Source organism: Canis lupus, chromosome 6, assembly GCF_003254725.2.
Source record: "Canis lupus dingo isolate Sandy chromosome 6, ASM325472v2, whole genome shotgun sequence".
In the NCBI taxonomy this organism is placed as follows: Eukaryota; Metazoa; Chordata; class Mammalia; order Carnivora; family Canidae; genus Canis; species Canis lupus.
In genome coordinates, this window is record NC_064248.1 from 54335114 (window position 1) to 54347771 (window position 12658).

General features: G+C 47.4%; 1 long non-coding RNA gene across 5 annotated transcripts in view; it reads left to right on the top strand.

The window, feature by feature from the left end:
• The first annotated feature begins 2437 nt into the window (after nt 1-2437).
• Nucleotides 2438-12658, top strand: part of LOC112640828 (uncharacterized) — a 58070-nt gene continuing 47849 nt past the window's right edge. Inside the window, exons 1-4 of one of the 5 annotated variants that reach the window (XR_007411475.1) lie at nt 2438-3040; nt 3276-3431; nt 8138-8252; nt 12040-12337. This is a non-coding gene — a long non-coding RNA (uncharacterized LOC112640828). Of the gene's footprint in view, nt 3432-8137; nt 8253-12039; nt 12338-12658 lie in introns of all 5 variants that reach the window. The other 4 variants (XR_007411476.1, XR_007411473.1, XR_007411474.1 and 1 more) reach the window with 4 other exon arrangements.

The window sequence follows — 12658 nt, forward strand, 5'->3', positions numbered from 1 at the left end:
CTTCTCCAGTACACCAAGACAAGTCTGCTATTTCAACTTCATTTCAAGGAGACGACTCTGGCCCACGCTTCAGCCAACCAACCTAACTGTTGGAGCCCTTGCTAATCCCTCAAGCTATAGCATCACATTCAGAATCTCTGCTTAGCAGGCCCCTACCGACCAATTTGGCCTGATCCAACTTTACATTCCTTCCGCCATTACCTCACACCTTCAGTATCCATTCCCATACGATTTCCCCAGATTTCTGTCTGCGTAAACTGGAAAAATCATGTACTTGTTTTGCAGTATAGTACGCCTCCTCATGGGTCACATTTTGTTCCTCATTTTGGGGTCTGCTGGGACTTAGTCTAGTTATTGGCCTGGAAGCAAAGAGGGGTGATGGAGGTGGGTCCTGAGGAGGATCGAGGGCAACTCCCTCAGGGAAGGCTTCACAGCTTCCTCGGGCAGTTGCCGATGGCAGTGGGAGGGCTGTTTCTCCCGGCAAACAAGATTCTTTTGAGTCCCCGTTTTACTTAACTAGCAAAAATTTTCAACCTAGTCATTTTAAAGACTCAGGCTTGTCCCAGGGTTTTAGGTATTGGGGCACAAGGGAGGCCCCTCCAGTTCTAGGTGGCCTCTAGTTACTCTTGTTGGCCTCTTCTCTGTATGTCCCACAGGGCTGAGCCTGAGCTCCAGGAATTTTTGGTGAGTCTGTAACCACTGAGCCATCCCTTTGCAGAGTCTTGTCATTTCCTTTCCACTTTTAGGAACCTCTATTTCCTGTCTTACTGCTCCTCAAGGACACTCTTCCTGCTCCTGACCTCTAGAAGAATTGAACCTTCTATCGCTCTAGCATTGCTATTAGCTTTCTGTTTTGCTAAAATCCCTTCTCAAGAAATTACAAGGCTCAGCTTCCTGACTGAAATAAGGGGAAGGAAAATACAGGGAGCATGTGCATAGTGTAAAAGTTTAGGATATTACCCTGTGGTGGGGATGAGATACCAAAGTGGAATATAGAGGGAGATAACCTCCTTACACTTCTTGAGAACTTCCTTTCTCTAAATCCATGAGGAGATTGTCCCCAGAATGAGCACTATTCCTCCTTTCATGTCCTCCACTTCCCGCCTGGGGGGCAAAGGCTTGTGTTTGGGAAGTTTGTTAGTGTTCCAGTCTGAGTGACTGGCTTCTGGTGATAAATCTTGTGTGTGGATTGTGTGGACAGCCCGCATCCAAAGTAAACAGTGATTGCTGCGGGGAAGGCCACACGAGCAGCCTGCTGGCTGCACTTCAGCTCCTTGGCTGTCTCCTCACAGTTGCCACCGACTATGGCTTCCCCTAGGCTCTGCTGGAAGGGTGGCTCAGGCCTCTGGGGGTGGCCCCTCGTCTCCCTCAGCTGCGACCTTAGTAACTCTGGAATTGGGCCTCCTGTCCCCTCACCTGGTAGGTGACAGCAGAGAGGGCCAGGTCTCCTCACACTCCTCACTCTCCTTCCTATAGACTCCTTCCCATCAGCTCAGCCCCCTAGCTGTGCTCTCTGGACAGTGGGAGGCAATTCTCTGCAGTGTGCTAGAAAAGAGGAAGGCCGAGGCTGTTTTGACATTGCCTCTGCCTGGAGCTCCTTCCCTTATTCTTTCCTTTCCTCCTGGGGAGATTCCCACTTGCCTATTAAGGCTCAGTAAAAATACCCTCTCTCGCCATGTCTCTCCCCCTACCCTTTGCTCCCACAGCTTTTTGTTTCTGCCTCTGTCATAGTACTTACCATATTGTAGCATAGTGAGTTATTTACCTGCCTGGGTGCAAGAACCTTTAAAAAAATTTTTTTTAACTCCTTATCCTTAGAGTGCAAGGTGATGCTTGACACACATTGGTGATGATGATAATGACAGCAGCTATTATTCATTATATACTTAGCAGTTGCAAAGCACAGTGCCAAGAGCTCCGCACACCTGGTATCATCCCCATCACAGTTCAAGGGTAGCTGTTGGTGTTATCCTAATTTTTGGTGAATTTTTTGTTTTGATTTTTGTTTTTGTTTTCATTTTACTTAGAGAGAATGTAAGTGGAGGGGAGGGGCTATGGGAAAAGGAGAGAGAATCTTAGAATCTTAAGCAGGTTCCATGCTCAGTGAGGAGCCCCAAGTGGTGCTCGATCTCACGACTCTAAGATCATGACCTGAGCTGAAATCAAGAGTCAGTTCCTTAACTGATTGAGCCACCCAGGCATGCCAATTTTTGATAAATTTTTAGGAATTCCTAAGGTAGAGATGGAGAAGAGAATTTCAGTTTAAAACAACAGCAGGATCACAGCTGGGAAAGCATGGCCTGTTGGATGCAGGATGGGTGGTCCTGGGAGGGGATACAAAGGAGAAAAATAGGGCTGGAAAGGTGAGTTGGTGCCATATTGTAGAGGCTCTTGGATTCCCTAAGGCGCTGCATTTTTTTGGTAGACAGTAGGGAGCCATTGAAGAGGGGCCAATGTGACCTGAACTAGAGAGTAGAAACCAGGAACAAGGGGCACTTGGGTGGCACAGTCATTTGAGCATCTGACTTTGGCTCAGGTCATGATCTCACGGTCCTGGGATCAAGTCGCATGTGGGGTTTCACATTCAGCAGGAAGTCTGCTTGTCCCTCTCCCCCTCCCCTCCCTCCTCCCTAACCCTTTCTACCTTACCACTTCCTTCCTGTCCCTGCTTATGCTCTCTTTCTCTCTCTAATAAATAAATAAAATCTTAAAACAAACAAACAAATAATATAAGCCAGGAACAAACTGCAGCAGTGAACTAGGTGAGGCATGAGCATCATCACACATCTTGGGAGGCTGGTGGAGGGTGAGGCACCTCCAGGATGGGGCCTGGAGTCCAGAACCAAGCAGCACAGAGCAAGGTCACCCAGTGCTCACAATCAGGGGAGGACCCAATGCAGAGTCATAGGTGTCATCATAAATGTCCGTACCAAGTTAGGTAGACACACAAAGAAAGGAGGGTGCATGGCCCCTGGGGCTGGGGGCATCAAGAAAACTTTTAGGGGAGATGATGTTTGAGCTGGGACACCTGGCCAAGAAGGTACGGAGAGGCAGAGGCAGGACGCAGGGAGGCACCAGCGAGGAGGCAGCGCCAAGGCACCACCAGCACCACCAGTTCATGGGACCTGCTAGGTTTTGTTTGTCATTTGTTTTGCATAAGCAATGCTTGTTTATTGTAGAAAATGTATCAAATACAGAAAACAAAAAAAAATAAGTTTATAATCCTACTGCCTAGAGGTAATTTTTTTTAAAGATTTTATTTATTTACTCTTGAGAGACACAGAGAGAGAGAGAGGCAGAGACACACAGGCAGAGGGAGAAGCAGGCTCCACGTAGGGAGCCCAACGTGGGACTCGATCCTGGGATTCTGGAATCATGCCCTGGGCCAAAGGCAGATGCTCAACCACTGAGCCACCCAGGCGTCCCGAGAGGTAATTGTTTTTTTAAAATTTGGTGAATATTCTTTCATTTTTATGTGAGTGTGTGTTTATGTTTGAATAAAATAAATGTGCACATATATACATATGTATATATACACACACATATACACGTCAATGAGTGGGAAAGTGTTAAGTATGTGCTGAAGCCTCTCCACCTTATATCTATACTGAATATCCTGCATCATCTGCTTTAGGGATAAAATAAGTTTACATTTCTCAAAAGTTCAAACAACACTGACTTAGAATGCCCACCAGCCTAGCCTGACAGGAAATCTTGTCCTCCTCGAGGGTTCCGGAGTAATTTCTAGGATTATTCAAGAAACCCCTACTGTTCCTCAATCTATCCTAGTGGTACTGCTCCCTGCTGCCTTCCTTATGCTGAGATTTAAGTAGGAGAGGGAAATACGGAGGGACACTTCATTCCAACTGGAATGAGAACACCTCCTGGGCCGGGAACCATGTCTTTCTTGTCCGCTGCTGTGACACCTGCCATATAACACATCTTCAATGAATATGAATTCAGTGAATGAATTCAGACTTCTCCTTGCTCATGCAATAAGCATTCATTGAACATTTTTGATGTGCTGAGTTCTGTGTGGGGGTTGGAAGTGCACATGTGGGTAACACAAAACTTTCCTCTGTGATGGATATAACTTAAAGATGAGCAGCTTTCAAAAACAAACTAGGCTTTCATGGGAGGTAGTGAGCTTTTCAGTGTAGGAGGTATTCAAGCAGAGCACTGACCAAGGTTATAGGAGGAATTCCTGCCTGGGGAGGGATGCTGGCCTGAATAACCCCTTCCAAATGTAAAACTCTATGATTGAGTAAGTTTTAGGTAATCTCTTCTAACTTATGAGTCATAACAACCAAATAAATCACAGACGGATTCCAAAGATGATATATTTACAAATGAAAAGGAAATGTTCTCATGGGACTCCGAAGTTTGTTGATAATAAATGAGAGTTCTTGAGAAGCCTCAAAGATGTTGCTCTTGATAAGAAACATTTTTTTAAATAATGAAATTAAAAGAAGTATTAACTTTCAGAATCTGTGTAAATAGTTGTTCTTTAATTCAATCTGTTTACCATATACAAAGCCCGTGTTTACAAACCAAAGTAGCCCAGGACTCCCGGTGAAAGGCGCAGCATGGGGAATAGTGGGTGCTACTGGAGTAGCGTTGTAAGGTGGCAGATGGAAGCTACACCTGTGGTGAGCAGGGGGAAAAAAGGAGTACCAGGGCTCTGTGCACGCCTTCCTTTGGAATCTCAAATGCAGCTGCAGGTGCGAAAGGGCCCCGTGAGCCTCCCCGCAGGGGCACCGCCACCACCCCCATGAGGAGAGAGGGGTGAACCTCGCAGGCCTCCTGCTCTGAGACTCCCTGCAGCTTCTCCTCCCGAGGAAATCCTCCCAGCCTCTTGCACTGGGCCCACAGGGCACTGGCTGCATCTCCTCGTTCTGCCCCGGGGGTGTGAGGGCAGCGGGGCAGAGGCCCAATCCCCGGTGGCCCAGGTGGGAGGGAGGCAATGTGGGCCAAAGGCAGACTCTGCTTCATGGCCCCAGGCCTCTCCAGAGCAGCAGCCCCACTCCAGCCTGCCCTGGCACCTCGCACTGAGCCTCCAGGCTCTGCTTTCCAGCAAGAAGTCATTCAAGGCCACATTTTAATCCCCCGGGCCCAGGGGCTGGGCAGCTTCTCCCTGCCTCCCTGCCTCACCTGGCGGTGAGGCCTCAAGCCCAGCCTGCAGGTGGAGGGGCCTGCAGACAGGGCCCCAAGGGGGCGGAAGGGCTGCCTCTCCCTCACACCTGGAGGACCCGGTTTCTATCTCATTCTCTTTGGGGTCTCACGCTGTCTCCTTGGGAGCCAGACTGTGGTGGAGGAATCACTCACGCAAACACGAGGCCAAAGGCTCCCTGGCTGGTCTCAGGCCTCGGAGAAGGAATGGGGAGTGGAGGAAAAGCAACCTTCCCCAGCAGGTTCCTGAGGAGACCATGTATCTCAGTCCCATGGTTTTGCCTCTCCCAGGGCTATGGTCTTTTAAACAAAATATGGCAAAAAACACTTTACATATAAAAATTTAGAGTTGGGCTGGTTGAAGAAATGAGATCTGTGTATTACATATAGATCTGAACTCAAGGACATAATGGCTTATTTCTATACAAGTTTTTAGTCCACACTAATTTTACCCAGTATTTTTGAAAGACAAAGTGCTCCAGCATCGATCTTCCCTGTCCAGATGTACAAGTGGAGAAGTTGCTCTTATCTCTGCTCTGACAGATGAGGAGATGGGGGCTGCAGAAAACCCTGAGGACCTCCCAAGGGGAGAACCTTGAGGGATCCCTGGGTGGTGCAGCGGTTTGGCGCCTGCCTTTGGCCCAGGGTGCGATGGAGACCCGGGATCGAATCCCACATCGGGCTCCTGGTGCATGGAGCCTGCTTCTCCCTCTGCCTGTGTCTCTGCCTCTCTCTCTCTCTCTGTGACTATCATAAATAAATAAAAATTTATATATATATATATATATATATATATATATATATATATATATATAAACCTTGAGTGTCTGCCCTGGGTGCATCCTCGAGGGTCATGCTCAAATGAGCCCCGTCTGAGCGTCACAGAGCCCCTGACACACACTAAGTGCTTAATAAACAAATGCCAGACAATCAGCACCTGCTCCCGCCCTCCCATAGAATCTCTCTTGGCATCCCGTACGTTTCCTTCATGATATGAATTGCAGCATCCAATTATATGTTTATTTGTTTGACCTCAGTGCTCCCGCACCCACGTGGTGATGACGGAGACCATGGCTGTTGTATTCACCACCTTGGGTGCTTAGCAAGGCGCCTGGCACCGGGGAGGTCCTTGCCACATAAATGGTGAATTAATGAATGGACAGCTGGCTTTGTTGTAGCAATTCTGCACAGTCATGGCTCTTGGCCATGAGACTTTTCTGCCTCAGTTGCTAATCAGTTACATGGAAATAACAATGTCTACTTTCTCAAGAATGGGCTACCTCTCTCTGGGTTGGAAAGTGCCATTGCTTGGACAATGCTGCTGTCCCAGGAGAGATTCCAGGCTGCTATGTATTTGGCTGCCAGGGCAAACTTGTTCTCCTTCCCCATCCATGAATTAATTGGAAGGAAGATGTTACCATGGACAAGACCCAAACAAATTATAAATTTATACCCCAAACAAAAGTACTACCATGTTATGAAGGAAAATGAGATAAAACATCTCAAGGAACTCCTGGAGTGGAAGCCCTTTGAAGGCCATCATCTGGTCACTACTCATCCATCTAAGGTCTTTGGTTGAGCTCTTTCTTTGTCACACACTGAGCTGGGCAGGTGGGGCCCACACAGAAGCTGCTCTGAATGAAGACATTGGCACACACTGGTAACTAGGACATGCTGTAGGTGTGCTGTGGGAGGCAGGCCAGGCACTCGGAGAGCAGCCCTTGGATTTCCAGGGAGTCTTGAAGACAAGAGCAAATTAGGTGGTAAAAGGTGTTCCAGGTGGAGAGGACAGGATGTTGAAAGGCATGAAGGTGTGGGAATTCCTGGCAAGTCTGGAACCCATCCCTGCATGTTTCCTCAGGGTTCATGATGGCTTACTGGTTATTGTTTGTTCCTACTCATGGTAGCAGTGTTTGGTGGTGTTTGTTTTGGGCGATAATGGGTTTTCTCCCCTTGCAGTGTCTATGGGAATGGTTTCCATGTATGTTTCTGAAAAACCACACTCCCGGGCCACTGACACCAATGGGGAGATGAGATATCTTGTTTCCAGCCCTTTCCTATAACAGAGATCCCAAGAGACTGCTGTATTTCCATATTTATGATTCATTTCAAGGTCTTTCCAGGTTTGGGAAATGGGAGACCTCTTGCCTAAGCTCTTCCAACAGAGGTGGGAACTGATGTGAAGGGCCTCGGGCCTGGGAGAGGTGGGTGGGCCAGATGGGCAATTTGGCTGGCCTCCCAGATGTCAGAAGCCTCTGTGGAAACAGGGGGCTGGAACAGTGGACGCACACTTGCCCCCCAGCTGGCTTGTGGGGGAGCCAGGCCTTAGCCAGTCGGGGCTGGCTTATCTTTAGGGTGGACCGCTGGGCAGCGGGCCCAAGAGAGGCACACCCTCAGTTCAGCCTGTTCCTCAGCACAGCAAGCCGCCTTGTTTTCCCTCAAAGCTGTCTGTTTATATTGACACTGATTCTCCTTGTGAAGTGACATGGCAGGGTGAGGGTGGGGATGGGAGTGCAAGTTTTTATCCACAGGTGAAAGGCCTGGCTTTCTGTGAGATCTGTGAGATCCTTTTGCTCCCACGTAGAAACTAAGCTTCCTTTCTGACCCAGGTGTGCTCAGCATTTTGTAACACCTTTGTCATCATAAAGTGATCAGCAGCCCAGGTTCTTATTAAGGCTCCTGGGAAGTCCCGCATTCCAGAGCAGTGGTTCCTCATCAGCCGCTCAGGGTTCTGTCCTGACAAACTCAGAGGACTCATAATATTCTTATTCCTAGATCCTTCCAATCAGCTGAGGCAAACGGACAGGTCAAGGATGTGAAACACTTAAACCCAATTGGGAAAAGCGGGCATTTGTCCTCCCTACTCAAGCCATGACCCCTTCGCTCTCCCCTGGCCTTCTCTGGATGTGGGATGCAGTACTGCTCTGTTATGCATCTCACATCTCTCCATGTCCCCTTTCTCCTCCAGAACTGGAACCTCAGACCCGAAGTACCTTCTGGACGATTTAGCCCACCCCCTGCATTGCACACTTGAGCACATGTGCCCGGACACGTTGACGGCTGTGCCTGAGACCGCGCAGTTAGTAAGTGGAGGGGCCGGGTCCAGGACCCGAGCTTGTCTGCCTGCCTGCTCAGTTCTCTATCTACCACCTACACCGCCTCCATCCTTATATCCAGCCCTGGGTATTTTATGAAATTCCCTCTCCCAACTCTTCATGGCTTTGTAACCAGAACTTGATGTTCTTTATGTAGATGATATTTAAGAAAAGTGTTGCATAATTTTTGATTTGCTTGGGGTTGCAATACCAGCTTGTGGGAAATCTATTAGAAATGTGTGGGGAAACTGCAAAGCTGCCTCTATGACTTCGGCATTTGGTTTTCAAAAAAATGGAGCAGTGATGTCATTCACCCTTGAACGGAAAGAACAAAGCAAGCTTGTTTTCGGGGTTGAGCAGGGCACTTCACGCAGAGGCTGGAATTCTCTTATTGACCATTGTGCTGAACCTGTAAATTATCAAGTCTCTGGATCTTTTGGGCCTAAATGGAAAAGCAGTTTCTTCAACATGGGGAAGAAAGTATAGGCTTTGCAGTTTCACAGAAGTAAACCCCAAGTAATATCCTCTGGAAGGCTAACTCCCACTGTGGCCTGCTGTCTACGTGCCAGATATGGTGCCCTGATATGTCGTACAGATGGTAGCTCATCGTCAGCCCAAAGTGGTAGTAGCATTTATATTATTCCTAATTTTATGAATGAGAAAAGTCATTTATCCAAAGTCACACAGCTAGAATGAGGAAGAGCCTGGAATCATGTTGGCTGACTGTAAGCCTTCCAATCCAGAAATGTCTGAAGACACAGCAGGAGGTCTCCTGGGGATGAAGGGCATTGAGCTGCTGTCTCCTAACCAGAGTCTGGGCTGAACAAGAACACTTGTTCATGTTTCTTTTCCTCTGTCCCCATCTCCGTATTCTATCCCCATGGGAGAATTAAAAATGAGAGGAAGCCCAGCCACCTCCACCTGCCCTCTCAGCATTTGGCACCAGTGGCCACAGCGATGAGGATGGCCCAGACTCTGGTGTGACGGCCTGGCACATGGTTTCAAGTTCCTGGCACTAGGGTTTGGACCACAGCTGCGCTTGGTCCAGGGAGGACAGCCGGTTGCTATTTACCAATCTCTAGTCCCTGAACTCAGTCTAGTGGCCTTTGAGAAGTCACTCTCTGTGGGAATAAAAGTTATGGAGAAGGAATTTTGTTATCCTCTACGCACATCTAAGACAGGTTTATGATTGCCAAATAAAACAAGTACAATTTTCTCCTCCCAATAAACTTAAACACACATATTCCAGAAACATTTTGTTGTGTCTTTAGATGATTGCTTTTCTCTGTTTGGCACCTTGTTCTTCATCAGGAAGACTCTGGGGCCTCAGGGGAAAGTGGAGAGTCAAAGTCTCTCTGGCCATAAAATGGTGTCACCCTGCTGATGGAGGAGCCCGTAATGGCTTTGAGAGAGCTCCAGGCTGACTGCTAGGATGTACTATCTGTGACATGAAGAAGGGGCTGGCAGGTCTTGGCCAGGGACAAGGACAGTGTTTGGAACATACTAAGCAAGAGAGAGATTTTTTTTTTTAATATTTTTTTCTTTATTTATTTATGATAGTCACAGAGAGAGAGAGAGAGAGAGAGAGAGGCAGAGACACAGGCAGAGGGAGAAGCAGGCTCCATGCACTGGGAGCCCAATGTGAGATTCGATCCCGGGTCTCCAGGATCGCGCCCTGGGCCAAAGGCAGGCGCCAAACCACTGCGCCACCCAGGGATCTCCAAGAGAGAGATTTTTAAGTAACTGGAGAGGTTATGGGTCTCAGCCAGGATGTGGGGAATTCAGCTAGGGTGAGGGACAGCACTGACCCTTTGAATAGAGGCAGTATCAACAGTCACTGTGTCCCCACATCTGGAGTGACACTAGGAACCTTATGGGTGGATCTGAAGAAAGCCATGAAGAGCATACCCAGCCTGAGCAGAAACACTATGTTAGCTTCATTTTTAGGTAGGCTCGTCTCAAGTGGTGGCAAAGAAGAGCAGCTGGAGTGCCAGGTTCATATGCCACCAGCTTTGTTACCAGCACGGGAAGATGTTTCCTTTTTCCCAAGAAGACCATGAAAGTTCCAAAGCTGTTGCTCATTAGCCCAGCATGGCCATGTGGTAGGACTGTGACCTTGATTGGCCAGGCCTGGGGGAGGTAACTACTTTCAAGGCCTTGAACTGAGACTGGAGGAGAAGTGATTCCTCAAGGAAACCTGATTCCTGTCATCTCAGAGGAGCGTGTGAGCGCTGAGCAGCTAAAACCTCACATTTCCACACTTCCTGACTTGGAAATATGTGATTGGGTATAAGTCAAAGCCAGAACCTAAAATAAAGAATCAGTCACCTAAGGTCTTCACGTAATTGCCAATGTTCCTAGAAAGTGGGGTTTCCCCCAGCCTATTCTAGAACATTTCCTAAGATAAAGTGTGCTCAAGCACTGGGCTCTGGAAAAGTAACCACATGATTAACAAACGTATGGCCTGGAAGCTGGGGGAAGGGCAGGGAGGAGGCTGAGAGAGAAGGCTCACGTCCTTTCAGTATTAGCAGGCCTGGAAGCTGGGGGAAGGGCAGGGAGGAGGCTGAGAGAGAAGGCTCACGTCCTTTCAGTATTAGCATAAGGGAGGAAATGTAGCAAGAACTAAAATCATGAAGTGGGTTTTTTTTTTTTTTTTTTACAAAATAATAATAATAAAAAAGATACAGCATCTGCATTAATATATAGCCTCATGAAAACCCAAGTAATTTCTGTTATTCTGATATTTTTAGAAGACACCAACTTTCTAAATTCCTTATCATTTTCTAAGTTATGAGGTCATCTAACCAGGCGACAGACTCTTCCCCATCAGGTAAATCTCCTCTCATCCTTCAGTGCTACCTCTCAAAGGATCTTTCCAGCTTCATGTGGAGAGAGATCCTTTTTCCTCTCTTCCTCGTCAGCATTTCTGTTTTGGGTCCTATCTCTGTGGTAGCACTTATAGCGAGGCACAGTGATTTTTTTGCTTGGCCAAGAAGCTCTGTCAGGTAGGAGCTGTGAGATTTGAGGCGCAGCATTTGACTTCTCTGAAACACAAACTGGGACACTTCCTTCCACCCAGAGATGCTGCCAGAATTAAATCAACCGATGCATGAAAAACTCTTAGCGTGCTATGTGGCACATAGGCGGAGAATGGTAAATATTAGCAAGTAGCATTTTGGTGTTTATTCTCATTTAAATAATAGTAATTATTATTATTATTATGTCCTTTATTCAGTGGTGAACTCCTTGAGGGCCGCGAATGTTCTGAGGCCATAGTAGGTACCCTATATACGTGGGTAGGGTGGGAAGGAGAAACAGAAGAGAAGGGATAGGAGCATAAAGGAAGAGAAGAAATGGAGAGAAAAGTAGGGAAGAGGGAAATATGGGAACAGCTAAGCAGGTAGTACTGCTGGGTTTGTCTAGAAGTAACAGCCATGTAGCCAGAACTGGCCAATCTAGCTAGGAAGGATCTTAATGTTTTGGAGATGAGGAAATGGAAGGAGCAAAAAATGTGGAGGAGCAGGTCTAAACCATTGTGTTGGCAGAAGTAGGGCTGGAGTCCAGGCTCCGCGAGGTCTCCTCCTCACATTCACTGCTGTCCTTTGGGTTATCCTCTCCATTCTCCTTAGTCAGTGTCAGGGCAACCACACGGCTTGATAAAGCTTAGCTAACCTCTGCCACTAGGAGACTAGGTCATTTCCCGTCCATCCTCAGATGGAGACTGAGGAGAACATAGGTATGCTGTAGGAATTTAATGGTATCTGTATCATTTCAGTGGTTCTCCTGTGAAAACCAGAAGACAACCATGAAGGAGTAACACAGTCCTTAATCCAGTAGGCACCAAGGGACCAACCCCTACTGCAACCATGAAGAATCTTGACTCTAGGTGCAAGCGATGAGGCAGTGAAAGAGGTACCGTGTACATCTCTCTTGAACACAGGTTTGAACTCACCTGCCTACGAGGATTACTGCCTTCCTTGGGAAATGGGCATGCATTTAGATGATCAAAGAACCAAAACGGAGCACCTGCAGCCCATCCTGAATGGAGCATCAGAAAAGAAATCCATCCCTGTGTGAGTGGATTTGGTTCCTCAGAAACTAATGAAATTAATAGGAAGACTTGAAGGGCATGTGTGAAAGGGGATGTAGGAATGAGCTTGAGACAAGAGAGCCACTCTGAGGATTGTAATGTCTGTAATATACTTAAAATATTTCATCATAGGTGGTGTGTTCTCATGTATGCATTTCAGAGTTATGTGATAGCCTAGATACTGTTGTTTGTCCTAATTGAGAATTTACATCCTAGGGTGGAAACCTGTACTCCAGAAACAGCTACCGCAAAGGCTTCCATGATCTTTATCTCTGATCAACAGCAGAGGCTTTACCAGTTGTCA